The sequence below is a fragment of the Tasmannia lanceolata genome, unplaced genomic scaffold (assembly GCF_043159265.1).
Source record: "Tasmannia lanceolata isolate RefF3 unplaced genomic scaffold, GAP_Taslan_0.1 ptg000008l, whole genome shotgun sequence".
NCBI classification, from domain to species: domain Eukaryota; kingdom Viridiplantae; phylum Streptophyta; class Magnoliopsida; order Canellales; family Winteraceae; genus Tasmannia; species Tasmannia lanceolata.
Window position 1 is genome coordinate 69,597,241 of NW_027518685.1, and position 15,094 is coordinate 69,612,334.

At 39.4% G+C, this 15,094-nt stretch overlaps 1 long non-coding RNA gene across 7 annotated transcripts; it reads left to right on the forward strand.

The window, feature by feature from the left end:
* The first annotated feature begins 52 nt into the window (after nt 1-52).
* LOC143885553 (uncharacterized) lies at nt 53-14,851 on the forward strand. 7 transcript variants are annotated; one of them, XR_013253462.1, is made up of 10 exons: nt 53-294; nt 537-647; nt 1,457-1,512; nt 1,895-1,935; nt 2,879-2,938; nt 4,002-4,151; nt 4,227-4,308; nt 11,791-11,857; nt 13,600-13,653; nt 14,716-14,851. It is a non-coding gene; the product is annotated as an uncharacterized LOC143885553 (long non-coding RNA). The 7 variants fall into 7 exon arrangements; XR_013253460.1 differs by lacking the exon at nt 14,716-14,851 and having other exon boundaries at nt 13,600-13,806; XR_013253457.1 differs by lacking the exons at nt 13,600-13,653; nt 14,716-14,851 and adding an exon at nt 11,947-13,582.
* Nucleotides 14,852-15,094: the final 243 nt, after the last annotated feature.

Consider the following 15,094-nt stretch of genomic DNA (forward strand, 5'->3'; position numbering starts at 1 on the left):
GCAATCTCTATCCATTCGTGTATGCATGGGTAAAAGTGTCCTTTAATGTAGCATTGAGACTTGTGACGAACTCTATCTAATACGTGTCCTCTTTCTCTAATACATCAGATATATTTTTATACTTATACTACTTTCTATCTAATACGTCTCTCTTCCCCAATTGTCTCTCTAGCTGAAGGTTGTCGCAGACCCTCTCTCACCGCGTGAAATTCTGTTTCCCACTCGATCTCGATTCTTCTACCCCGAATAGCATTCCACCTATGATTTCAGGCTTGGAAATCCCTCTCAATCGAGGTACGAAAATCCGTGATTCAAGGGTTCAGATCTAAAATTTCACGAAATTTTGGGTTTTGAAAGTTTTTTTTGCTATTTTTTTTGGCATGTGTAGTCTACTGTAGAAAATTCGATCCAGTTGCTTCGGAAATTTATATACTGATTTTGAGGAAAGCCAGAAATTTCTGATTGATAGTTCTAAGGTTCTTGCTCTCTGTTCCTATTTTTTTTTTTATTGGTTTATTTTTGTGTTGTTTTGTCAGCTTTTAGATTTTGAAACTGAGACCGACGAAGGTACAGTCGGTGATACTAAGAAATAAAGGATTTCAGTTCACTTCAGATGGGAGTGGAAGTTTTCTCATTAAAAAAAAAAGGTGTGTAACTTTAAGGTTTGATTCTTATGATTTTACTGTGAACTTACATCTTGCTTCCACACCACAAGTTCGACTATGCCTTATCAAGTGATTTTTAGGTCTCTCACACTATGTGTTGGATCATCTTATATACTGTTTCTTGGATCATGTTGGTTTAGCATGTGTTGTCTTCTCATTTATATTCTAATAGCCGTACATTTACAAATAATCCATCCTAATTTTACACATGTCAAAATGTTATTTCTCCCTTCTCTTTGCAGAAGGTTTTGGGTTTTCAGTTTCTTTTATAATTTTAAAGATTTTTTTTATTTCATGGTGCTCTGTTGCTTGAAAGTCAGTTTGGCTGTTGGAATACTTTTTTGTTCGTTTGAATTATTTCCTTTTGTGTAATATCCGTTTCCCCCCTGGTTTGGTTGGAATTTTTGGTAGTTAGTCGCATTTGTACTTGGAATTTGGTATTCATTTCGTTTACTCTGTTTCAGCGAAGAAATTTTGCTTATATGTGTTTCCTAGGGTAACTGATTAATTTTAAATGCAATTCACCTCCATTTTGGGGGCTGATATGGTTTCCTAGAGTAACTGATTTAGGGGTGATTGAGGGGAGACTGGCACAGGAATTTTTTTTATTTTATTAAATATTACTTGCTCACCAGTCACACTTGGGTAGGCTATATAATACAAGTTGAGCTTTTCTTTACCATTGGCATAACATTTTTTATTGTCCATGATCATTTTATTGATTGGATGGTGATAAAATCCTATTGTGCAATTTTTAATCTTAATTTTGTTTATTCGGAGGTGAATTGCAGCTTAGGAGGATAGATCTGTTTTGCGGAGATAGTGTGGGCTTCATGGACAAATAATTGTAAGTTGAATGCGGTTCTTTTCTGTGCATGGGTTCACTTTCAATCTATATGATTTCCTATTTTATGGACTACTGAGAATATATATCGCGTACTTCCATCTTTTTTAATGATTACACCTGATTTTTTATTTGTCTGTATTGTTTTCAATATAGTACTTGCATTTTTTTTCAAAAATTTACTAGCTTTATCCTTTGTACCAATATTTGTTTTACCTATTGGACTGATAACTGATTTACCTCTCAATGACTGGGCAGACTGGTTGTGTTTTAGAACCAATTGTTTCAATTTAAGTAAGCTTTGTGTCTATTAAATATTTTTATTTTGCAAGGATTTTGGAAAGCCTTCCTTTGGCTATTGGATTGATTTTCCTTTCAATGGCAGGGTAGTTTGGTTAGATTTTGGATGCAATTGTTTCAACTTGGGTAAGCACCAACTATTAGATTCTTATATTTGCCTGCATTTTGAGAAATCTTGCTTTGTGAATTGGACTGTGTTGATCCATCTTTAGAGGCCAAATATCAGCCAAAAACTTGGACTGTCAATTGCTTTCTTTATATTAGAGGAGAAAAATATCTGTCTTATGTTCTTCCCCAACTTTAAAGGCCAAGTTGGGAATTAATCTTTGAGCTTAGGTTTGATTCTAAATACCTTCCAAATGAACTACAAGTGCCAATGAAGTAAATTGTGATGAAGTTGGACATCTTCAGCCCCCACGATATACTAATTTCTAGATCTACATGATGAAGGCTTTTTTGAACTTAATTTTTATTCGTAAGTAACTTCCAATGCAGAAAAGCTCCTACTATGTCTACGGAAATAATAACTTCTACAGACCAGCACAACAAATATTGGTGTATGCTGTTAAGAATGAGTTGAAGATGCAACATTAGCTTGGATTGATGGCCAAGTCATCACACATAAAAATAAAAATATAAATTGAGTTGACATGTCACTCATTTCAAATGTTTAATTTTGACACTTTCCTCGTTGCTCCAATTCTTCCCATCTGTCCATTGTCTCTAAAAGATCTATATTTTCTTCAAATTACTCAAATACTTCGAATACAAGTTGAATCCATTATTTTATATATTTGAACGAATGAATAATTTGCGTTGTTCACTTTGTACATCTTCATATTGCTATGGCAATTCAAGCCATTATTCTGCTACAGTTTTCATCCTTTCCTACAATTGTAGCACTATTTATTATTTATTATCCTCTCTCTAATATCATGTCGTCGTAGTGTCTTACAAAAGTACTATGCTATTCAAGACACTTAGCATGTACATTACTTTGGTATCTAGAACTGGATTTTCCTTGCTCTGGCATACTAATGTTTATGGGAATGTGACTTGATTTTTGTAGGGAAACCGTTTCACTACTTGCAGGATGCACAATGATTCATACTGGCAATAAAAATACTAAGTAATTTCACATCATATCTGCATTGTTCTTAAAATTTGCAATTTCCGGAAAACTGTATATGATTTTAAGACTGATGTATTCGAATTCTTGCTCACAGTGCATAATTGAATCAATAATTACTCATATTTTGATTTTCGGGCTGCTGTATTGAAATTTCTATTCGTAGTGCTTAATTGAATATGGGATTATATATTTTTTGATTATGAATGAGGATATGCGAATAATATGACATGCCCCGTTCTCTCTCTCTCTCTCTCTCTCTCTCTCTCTTCATATATGCTTTCTTCATTAGTACTTGAGATTTGCAAGATAGGGTTGTTGCAAGTTTTTACATGAGGTATATGATTCTTTTTCTCTTATTTTCTTTTCCAACATTTCTTTTCAGTTTTTTTGGGTCTATATGTATTCTTTGTCGCCCCGTGCATCGCACGGGTTTCTTACTAATCATATATATTATATATATAAAGCGGAATCCTACAAGCTGTGGTGGTGCCACGTGTCAGCCCCTCCTATACACGCTCCTCTATCGACGGAATTGAAATTTTAAGAAGCCTCTTGATCACGTTTTGCCAAATCTCTCAAACGTGGAGATGTTACCCTTTTATTTGTATCCCTGATTTATTTCCACACGTTTTCTCCTACTCCACTAAATTCCTTTTGATTTATATCCCTAATTTACTTCCATAAATATAGCCCAGATTTATTTCCATACGTATCCTACATATTATATTATATTATATTATATTATATTATAAGGAGGAAGGACGGTTTACTATTCACATCTGATGTGGCAGCGCCCCTTCCTCCCTCAGATCTACGTGCCAATTAAATTTCAACATGGCATTTACAATTTAGAAAAATAAAACAAAACATTCTAAAGGTGACATTTAAACCATTCCGTTTCCATGCCGCCGTTTCATTTCCATAGTACAAAAACTCTCCTTTTTTAGTAATTGTAATCGATTCATTCTCTTCCCAAATATAACCTTTCTTGACACTATAAATACTCCCTAATTTTGCATTTAGTAGTCGTTTCTGTATTTAAATTGAGTTAAATCTGCAGTTATTATGGAAAAGGAAACGATCAAATGCTTGATATCATCCCTTCATTCATTACCATATACATCAAACCACTCTCTCCAAAGAAAAGAGCCCTCTCTCCTCTGTATGGTTCTCATCCGCGTCTTCTCCCACTCATGAGCTCTCAAAACCGGTAACAACAGTGAGTAGTCTTCTGCTCCTATCAGCAATAAAAACCACTTCTCACAGAAATTGAATTCTCTTTCAGGAATATTGTTCTCATGTTTATGATACGAAGTGGATTGGTGAGTGGTTTCTTTCTAGCTGAGAAATACCTTCAGATATAACAGGTGAGAGTTGGGTTCTCTCTATTGATCTATACATATAAGAGCCCATGAAAAAAATGGCTTGGTGTTTGATTTTGTTTTGTTCATATTTTTATATGTGGATGTTTTTCCACCAATTATTAGATGGTAATTCTTTTGGTTAACAGAATATCCACGGGATTACAGTCAACATTAGGGAGAACAGGAAGTCCGAGGGGCCGAGGGGAGCTTTTAGTCCGGTGAGAGGGGCTCGTCGTATGACGTCGAAGCTAAGTAGAACATGGGGCTCGGACTTCTACTGTGTCAGTTCGGACTAATCCTTTGGAGAGCAGATGGGTTTTGATAGGTGGCTAGAAAAGTCTCTGGGTTGTGGGTGTCTGGTGAGGAGCGCCTTCTCCGGCGCGTCCCAACCATCCTGATGTGAGGACTCCTGGCTGGTATCGGAATATCTCCTCCCATTTCTGCTGTCTCGGTTTCTCTGCTTGTTTCTCCTTCTTCCTCTTCATCTTCGTCTTCCTCTTCTTCGTCTGCATTTGTGGGAGTACTCTCTGGTTCTGAGTCTGACTCCCCCACTGTATACACTTCTGGTTCATCATATTCTCTCTCTGTCTCTGAATCGATTCCCATCTCGTTATCTTCTTCTGCTTCTTTCTCATCTTCAGATGTGCGAGGAGAGATTGGTCTGCACATTGTGAGACAGTTAAGATTGGTTTGGCTTTCAAGATCGAATGGAGGAGTATATGAAGAATATGCGATCGACTGGTTTGGAGAAGAGTCGAAATGCTTTCCAGCCCGGTTTTGGAACATGTAACAATGGAGCCAAGACCAAAAAACACTTCAATGGAGGGGAAAGCTCTGGAGAAAGGTGGAAAGTGAAACGAAGTCGTAGGGAGGAGCGTTTGCAAAGGGTCACAATCAGAAGAAAAGAAAGTAACCTGGGGGACTGGAGGTGCTCAAAGTGCAATTTCGTTAATTTCAAAAGAAGAACAGAATGTTACAGATGCAGGAAGGTGTGGTCTGGTTTTGACTTCAATTTCCCCGTCGTTTTCCACACGAATTTTCCTCTGTCAAACTCTATTAGAACCCTCAAGAAGCAGCTACCCAGAGATATTATGGATAGAAGAGCGGTGGAGGTGGTATCAAAGGGTCCAGTAGAGGAAGTTGGTAGTCAGCCTGTGGAGGAATCTGTCGCATTAGCTTTGGAATCGATCGACACTTTCACTAAGTGCCCTGAAGAAATATGGGCTGAATCCATAGAGTTGGGCTCTAGATTTGGCATCCAAAGAACCATATGGGGTAAAACCAAAAATGGAGGAGATAAAGACACAATGGAGTTGAAGAGGTGGCTAGAGAAATCCTCGGGGATTTCAGCAGAATTCGAAGTCCTGCAGATTGCCAATGGGGAGTTCGCTATAACTTCCTCTCTGGATGCTTCGTATGTTGATTGCAGGCTACGTTGGTCTTCTGCAGAGGATAACCCTTTTGAAGAGTTATATGAATGGAAGGACAAATTTTCAGGGACTTTTACTTCTTCGTGGTGGTCGATTGCAGGTCTTCCTCCCCATGCATGGTTAGTTGAAAATTTCAGAAAAATCGGATGTCGAATTGGAAGAGTCTTAGCAACAGATGGTTCCTGTGATGAAGATGGTGGCTACGAGAAAGCGTTGATCCTGCTTATGACTTCATTATCCGCCCCAGATTTTATTAAGCTTCCGGTATGCATTGATGAAATAGTATATTGGGTGTTGGCGTCAAGAAATTTCACTCGCCCTTCTGTATCCAATGTTCGACAATCGGAGGAAACAACAGCTTTATTTCAGCAACCATGGTCGGGTTCTCATCGTTGCTCTGGAAAGGGTCCGTCGGAGAAGATGGCGGTGCTCGGTAGCAAACAAGGAATAGTGGGGCTAACAGGCGCCTCTTCCTCTTTTCACCAACCAAGCTACGTGTATCCTACAGACAGCGATAGCATGAGAAAATTGAAAGATGGGACAACAGATAGGTACGAAGCTTCTAGGCTACAGTCGCTGGGTGTCGTGTCGTGAGGAGAATGCTCTCCCATTCGGCGGAAATTAGCTTCTCTCTTTTCATTTCCCTATGTTGTTGCATCCCCGTTGATTCGATTGGAGAGTCCCCCTCCGTCCGATTCGCTTATTCTTGCTTCGTGGGCTTCACGGAACCTGCGAAATGTAATGGGCTTTACTGAAAATGGTATTGATGGGCTTTCGCCTTTTCAGATGGCATGGTCATCAAAAAGGGGTGAAGTCCATCACTGATTTTTAAAAGGAGGTACGTGCAGTCTATCTTCACCGTTGATTCAGTTGTCGGTATCTGTCGAGCCTCTTCTCCAGCTTCCAGAATCTAGTATTGTTTTGCACGGCGATAAGGACTCTTTTGGAAACTCTCGTCTATTGTTCAACCTTTTCGATGATTTTACTGATGTTTCCCATGCTGGGCCAAGTTTAGGAGATGATCAAGGGAGTTTTGTTCCATTACAAAGGGTGTGCCAGGGTCAATATTGTCTGGAATCTACAGATCCAGGCAATCTTTCTCTTGTTCCAAGTGAATCAATTCAAAACTCCGGGGAGGCCAGTAGGGAGTTTGACTCAGTCAAGGGAGTATGTCATGGTCAATTGTGGTTGGAATCAGCAGAGCAAGGCCTAAATTCTCTTTGTCCCAGCCATCCGACGGTTGATATTGATCAGATCGATAGATGGGAGAATATGGATGAGGAAGCATATAGAGGGTGTGAGTCTCCCTCCTGAGCCGTTTCAGAGAGGGATAGCCTAGCTTTAGTCTTAGGACTGGAGGAAAATCTAAGACCCATTTCCTGGGTTGATCCTAAATCTGAAATTTTAGAGATTTTTGTGAACCATATCATTTCCACTAGCAGAGTCTTGGGTTTGTCATATTCCAGTCCGGAAGATCAGCTGAGGTCTATGTTCAGAGTTGCGGAGGTAAGAGAAATGGATTAGCGGATTGCTTCAGATCCTTCAAGTGTTGAAGGCGTCAGGAAGTTGTTACGGGACTTAGCAAAACTAAAATCGGATGTGAATTATGGAGACTTTGCTGCTAGTAAGCAGGATGTTCAGTATGCGAGGGGTCATAGAAGAAATTGCCCTAGGGGAAGTGTACCTCTGTCATCTGGTTTTTCATGAAGATAATATCATGGAATATAAACGGTTTGGGGTCTTTAGAAAAAAAGGCTTAGGTCAAAGAAATAGTAAAAATTAATAAGCTGGTCTTAGTATGTATCCAAGAAACGAAGATGGGGGCAGTTAACAGAGCTATAGTTAAGAGTTTAGGTGGAAATGCGAATTGGGATTGCTTATCTTTGGATGCAGTTGGAGCTGCCGGAGGCATATTAGTTATGTGGGATCAATCAAAATGGGAGATCCAAGATTCTTGGCTAGGTCAGTTTTCCGTTTCAATAGTTCTCAGAAAGGTGGGAGAAGCGGTTGTGGTTACTTTCTCCGGTATTTATGGTCCTACAGATAGGGTGGAGAAGCGTCAGCTGTGGGAGGAACTTACTATAATTAGAAGTAAATGGGTTAATCCTTGGTGTTTGGGAGGAGATTTTAATGAAATTAGAGGTGTCGAAGAAAGGCTGGGGTGTCGAAGAACTACTCAAAATATGGTGGATTTCTCAGATTTCATTGCTGAGAATGAATTGTTAGATATTCCTATGATGGGGGCTAAATTCTCTTGGTCCAGAAACTCCAGTAAAAGTCGTTTAGATCATTTTTTGTTTTGCCCTGATTGGATTTCCCTCTTCCCGGAAGTGTGTCAGAAGGCGCTCGCTCATTCCGTTTCTGATCATTGCCCGCTTTTGTTGGATCCAAGATTGGATTCGTGGGGACCTTCTCCATTCAGGTTCGATTTAGCGTGGTTAGAAATTTCAAAATTGGATGAGATGATGGGGGGATGGTGGGCATCATGCAAGGTTGAAGGGGCGGCGGATTTTATTATAGGGGAGAAACTCAGATTTGTGAAACAGAGGCTCAAAGAGTGGAATTCCCACAAGTTAGGGGCAATCTGTGAGAGAAAATTATGGTTACAAAATTGAATCAGGGACATTTCTTTGGCTGACGATGAAAGGTTAGCTTCAGAGGAGGATTTGAATGATCTGGGAAAAGTAAAGGAGGAACACAGAGTTCTTCTATTACAGGAAGAAATATCTTGGAGGCAGAAGTCCAGAGTAAATTGGTTAAAAGAAGGTGATAAAAACACTGCTTACTTTCACAGCATTGCAAGTGCTAGGAGGCGAAACAATAGAATTGAGGCATTGGAGGTTAAGGGAACTTTATCTTTCAGCAAAGATGTGATTTCCAAGGAAATTGTAGACTATTACAGATCGTTATATTCTTCGGAAGATCTAGAAAGGCCTAGGCTAGATGAGGTGGTTTTTAATTCTCTTGATGAGAATCATAATTCGGTTCTGGAAAGGTCTTTTTCGGAAGAGAAGGTGGAGAGAGGGGTTTTTTCGATGAATCATGACAAGGCTCCGGGACCGGATGGTTTTTGCCTCGCTTTCTTCCAGGTTTGTTGGAAGAGTGTGAAGGGAGATATATTGTCATTTTTTCAAGAATTTTATGATGGCATGGAGTTGGAAAGAGGAACTGGTGCCACTTTTATTGCTCTTGTGCCAAAAGTTAAAGGTGCTGTGAAAGTTTCTGACTTCAGGCCTATAAGTCTTGTGGGTTGTCTTTATAAGGTTTTGTCAAAAGTTTTGGCGGATCGAATCAAGGTGGTCCTTCCTGTTATTATCTCCGAGAATCAGTGTGCTTTTTTTAGCCAGAGTCAAATATTGGATTGCTCATTGGTGGCTAATGAGATGGTGGATTGGATGGCAAAATCAGGTGAGGAAGGTGTTATTTGCAAGTTGGACATGGAGAAAGCTTATGACAGAGTGGAATGGCACTGTTTAGATTATTTTTTTGAAAGGATGGGTTTCGGTATTAAGTGGCGGGGTTGGATTAGAAGTTGTTTATCTTCGGCCTGGTTCTCCATTCTTATTAATGGCTCTCCAAAAGGTTTTTTCAAATTTTCTCGAGGTTTACGCCAAGGGGATCCTTTATCTCCCTTTCTATTTGTAATTGTAGCTGAAGCTTTGAGTCTGCTGATGTCGAAAGGAAGATCGTTGGGTCTGGTCTCAGGGGTTAAATGTAGCCAGAATGGGATCGAGGTGTCGCATTTACAATTCGCGGGATACTTGGCTTTTTAGCTCCCCTCAGGTCTCGAAGATTCTCAACCTTAAGACGATTCTCCGACGTTATGAAATAGTAACGGGGCAAAGATCAAATTTCTCAAAATCAATGTTGTATACAGTGAATATCGAAGAGGCAGAAGCCTCTAGCATTGCCAATCTCATGGGTTGCCCATTGGAAAGGCTGCCTTCTTCTTATTTGGGCCTTCCTTTGGGGATGGGACGACCTCTCAAAAGTGCTTGGGATCCCATTGTGGAAAGAATTGAAAGAAGACTTGATACTTGGAAAAGGAATTTGGTCTCTAAAGGAGGAAGGTTAACCTTGATTAAGGCAGTTTTGTCTAATATTCCCATTTATCAGCTATCTTTATTTAAATGTCCCACGAATGTTGTTAAGCGTATTGAACAGATTTAGAGAAGATTTTTGTGTGGGGGGGGGGGGGGGTTGGAGAAGAAGAGGTCTTTGGCTTTAGTCAGTTGGGAAAATGTTTGCAAGCAAGTCAAAGGAGGAGGCCTCGGTATTAGAAGGATAAAGCAAGTTAATCAAGCATTAATGGGGAAATGGCTGTGGAGGTTTGGGGAGGAGAAATCGAGACTATGGACTAAAGTGATATCAGGAAAATATGGTGTTGCACCATGTAACTGGGTTTCTTTAAACTGCTTTTGCAAACCTGGAGTGACAATTTGGAGGGATATTCTATGTTTAAGTTCCAGTTTCGATCGAGGTGTTAGATATAGAGTGTATTTTGGAGACAGGATTTCCTTTTAGTCCATGCGATGGTGCTCTATTTCCCCTTTAAAAGATTTATTCCCTGATCTCTTTTTAGCTGCTGATGATAAGTCAGCATTAGTGAAAGATTGTTTTGAGAGAATAAATGGTAAAGTTATTTGGAAACCTCTTTTCAGGAGGAATTTCTTTGATAGAGAAATGCCTTCGGTGCTCAGTTTCTTCCAGATCCTTGAACAGAATTACATCAGTTTATCAGGGGTGGATAAAAGGCTATGGGTTTTTTATTCTTCCGGTTTCTTTTCAGTCAAGTCTTTTTATAAGAGCCTGATTCCTTACGAGGAAAATCCAATGGCAGGAAGGGTGTGGAAAATCAAGGCTCCTCCAAGAGTTTGTTTCTTCGGCTGGTCAGCGATATGCAATAGGATCCAAACGGTGGACTTTCTGAGAAAGAAGAAAATGCTAATTATTGATCATTGTGCTTTGCGTATAGAATCAGGGGAGTGAGTAGATCACATTTTCATTCACTGCAAAGTTGCTCGTAAGGTATGGGGAAGGATTTTAGCAAGGTTTGGAATGAATTGCGTTTTTCCTTCCTCTCTTAAAGAATTATTTGAAGGCTGGCCATGTAATCCATGTTGGAAAAAAGGAAAGGCTTTATGGTGGCTTTCATTGTTGGCCACATTGTGGGTTCTGTGGATTGAAAGGAATAATAGAGTATTCGAAGGTAAAGCTAAATCTTCTTATTTTTTGTTTATCAAGGCCATTGCGTTAACTATCTCATGGGCTAGGGCTCTTCCGCTGTTCCAATTTGTTTCAGCTTTCGATCTGTGGGAGGGTTGGAGAGTAGTCTGTAATAGTAAGGAAAAAGTTGTTGTTACTATTTAGGCCTGGCGTCCTCCCCCTGATGGGTTATTAAAGTTAAATTTCGATGGCTCTAGTTTGGGTAATCCTGGTCCAGCTGGGATAGGTGGTGTCCTGAGAGACTGCGCCGGAGAGGTCGTTAAGGCTTATTCTGGTCCAATTGGAACTGCAGATTCGAGTGAAGCAGAGGTAAAAGCAGTGCACCAAGGTTTTTTGTGTATGGAAAGGAATAGGTTAGGCAGTTGTATTGTAGAGGGTGATTCGCTTAACGTTATTAGATGGCTCAGGAGCTCTCTGATTCCTCCGTGGAGATTTCTTCATTTCTTTGATGAAATAAAAGACATATCGGAAGGGCTTTCGATGTTATATCAGCATGTGAGAAGATCTGCTAATGCTATGACAGATAAGTTGGCAAAAGATGGAGTTTCTAAGCAGGTTTTAGAGCTTTTTGATTTTTTACCGCCCTAATTGTATAATTGCGGGGTTGTCTCTGTCTTTCTTGGCTTGTATCTGTGTCTTTGTACTTGAAGGGGGACCTTTTCAGTCTTCTTTTAATGAATTCTATTATCATTCAAAAAAAAAAGAATATCCACGGGAAGAGAATCTGATGGTTTATTTGAGTTGCAGATATGTGAATTGTAGGCAACTTTAAATTCCTCTATCTTTTTGTTACCTCTCTCAATTGACTAACCATTATTCTTTCTTGCAGGTTTCAACATTCCAATGTTGGAGAGCACTCCTTAGCAGTAGGGGTTCGACCCATATGCCATTTTCAGGTACATTATTTACATCATTGATCATATTTGGTTCGACCATTAGTGGGAATTTTCTAAAGCTTCATGATTTTCATTATTTACATCCAAAGCATCTCAATTGGTTCCACATCACAAGTAGTTGAATGCCTTTGCCCAAAATCTGATGCGGTAGAGGAAGGTAACGATTTTCATGATTTGAAGACAAAGCTTCTCAATTGGTTTTATTGGGGTCATCTATTGATCAGAAAGGGGGAGCTGGATAGTTGTGGATAGGTGTTTGCAAGAAGTGGATGCTTCTGCTCTTGGGCTACAAGGTATGCAAATTAGGGGGTGCAACTCGGGTCGGGTTGGGTCGGGTTGAGGCCAACCCGCCGAGCCAACCCGAGGAACCCATTTTTCCAACCCAGCCTGATTTCCAACCCGGATGGACCCAACCCGACACAACCTGATTTGCAATCGGGTCAACCCGACCCAACCCGATTTTCAATTCATGCACATGTTTTTGTGGGCCCCACTGTTTTTTTTTTTTTTTTTTTGCTCACATTCCTACACAGGCATCCACCATATAAAAACTCTTTGTAACTGAACAAAAGGATAAATTTATGTTGAAATTTAAGCACATTTCTAGCTTCAATGGGAAATGAGTTCAGTTGAAATCGGGTTTTAAGCACATTTAAGCACATATCGGAATTGGAAATCGGGTTTCGGGTCGGGTCGGGTTGCTCCCCCAACCCGACCCAACCCGATTTCCAATTCGGGTTGATTTTTCCCAACCCAACCCAAATTCGGGTTCAACCCGTCGGGTTCGGGTCGGTTCAACCCAAGTTGCACCCCTAATGCAAATCAAGAAGAAGCCTTATATTTCTTAATTTCTTTACTGTTAGAGATCTACAACTATTTAACATCAAGGACGACACCTTTGTTCATTTGACATTCAATATAGACAATGTTAGCATGGATCTTTGTGTACGAATATTAAGTGATGACTTGAAAGGATACGCTATAACTTAATCCAATGGAAGGTTTTAGCACGAGGCTCGCAGCTCAGTGTATACCTTAATGGATTTTCACTATAGTATATTTTTTAATGTATACTATCAAGTTGTGCTATAGTGTATTTGGTACTTAATGGATTTTGAGCTATAGTGTATGTATCTCTAGATTTCTCTTTTTCTTATTTTTTCGTTCGCTTCATTTGATTCTTTGTTTTTCTTTGTTTTTTGGTGATGCACGGGTCTTTTTTTCTTTGTTTTAGTTTTAAATCATAATTTTTTTCCTTGCCCCGTGCATCGTCTGCAACTAGTACCTATAAAGCTAAATGTGGTAAGCTGGGGTGTCGCCACATGGCACCCCTACTGCATCCCGAAATTTAAAAACGCCTATAAAGTTGAATGTGGTAAGCTGGGTATACACGCAACTTTTGCGTATAGCGCCTTTATTTAAAAGTGCCTATAAAGCTGATGTGGTAAGCTGGGTATACACACAACTTCTGCGTATAGCACCTTTTAAGACAAAGGGAAATACACGCAAGTTTTTAGTCGATGGAGCTTGATTTTCGCAGAAACATTTGCCATGTGTCACCCCGTCGAATTTCAAAAGTCACTATCTACGTGGGAATTTTAAAAGTCACTTTCATATCTATCTAAATGAAAAATTGCACCCGAATTGTTTACTCAGATTTCGTATCCCACATGTACTAGAATCCCCTTCTTTAAAGACTTTTCCTAAAAAATAAAGATATTTTCATTTACTGACTTTTGCAGAAAGGAATTCTCAAGTTTTCATTGCAGGAATGAGGAAGACGAAGCCAAAGAGAGGTAAGTTTTTTTTTTTTTTAATTTCCTTGATTTTGTTTGAGATGATGCCAACCTTTTTGGGTTTTACTTTTTTATTCAAGTTATTTTTTTTTTCAAGTTTTTCCTGAGATTTAGTGTGGCTTGAACCAATTTTTCAGTTTCTCCCCCTTATTTCGTTAAGGTTCTTTCCTAGATTTAGTTTGGGTTTCTCATGTTTTTTCCCTAGATTACGTTAGCTTTTTTTATTTTGTTTGGGTATGATTAATCATAGATTTCCATCTAGTGGTTTTTTTTTTTTTTTTGAATTGGGGTTATCTTTAGACCTGGCAAACGGGTAACCCGCGCGGGTACGGGTAAGAAATACCAGCGCGGGTACGGGTAGCCTTTCATGAACCTGGAACCCACCCGGGCAGGTATGGGTATACTCGCGGGTAACCCGGCAAATTTAAAGAAGAAATTATATATATATATATATATATATATATACATATGAGAAAAGTGTAGCTACACATACGTGTAGCTAACTTAGCTACACCAACTGCTTAAAATACAGTGGGCCCCACATTGTTTGGGCGATGTAAACCATTCATTTGATGGGCCCTCACATAGATAGGGTATGCCCAAAAAATCAGCTCCATAGGATCATCCCAACCCTACGATTTGTGGAGGCAAAATTGGACGTGTAAAAACCTTCACAAATCTATCAATTTTTGCCTTCACAGTTTGAAGGGTTGGGATGATCCTATGGAGCTGATTTTTTGGGCACACCCTATCAATGTGAGGGCGTATCAAATGAATGGTTTGGATCACCCAAATAATGTGGGCCCATATTTTAAGCCGTCGGTGTAGCTAAGTTAGCTACACGTATGTGTAGCTTCACTTAACTCTCTCTCTCTCTCTCTCTATATATATATATATATATATATATATATATATATATATATATATCTACTATAATAAGCCGGATGGATTTTTTACTGTTCACCTCTGCCGCGTGTCATCATCCCTTCCTCCCCCAGCTGCTTTTTTTCTGCTTCTTTACCGTTCAGCCCTCCAACAAATTCTGATTTCCTTCTTTAACAGGAGTGTTTTTTGGCATGGGAGATAGGTTTTGCCCCAAAAAGCAGAAGACAAACCCTTTTCATGGTAGTTTTTTAGGTAATTGTCATATCTTAATACACCCTATTGGGTAATTTTTCAACTTTAGCTCCATTTGTAGGTAATTTTCATTTAAAATCGTAATGATGACTTTTTTTTTTCGATTTCATGCTTTTGCTAGCCACCTTTGCACTTCCGCCAATCTTTGCAATAATGGATGGCCACAGGCCGAGAAGTGGCCTTGGAGAAAGTGGCTAGCAAATCACAAAAAATCGTAATGATGACTTCTTTTTTCGATTTTATGCTTTTTAAACAAAAGCACCCATTCAACCCACATATTTTCAATCCTACCCCTCCTTTATGC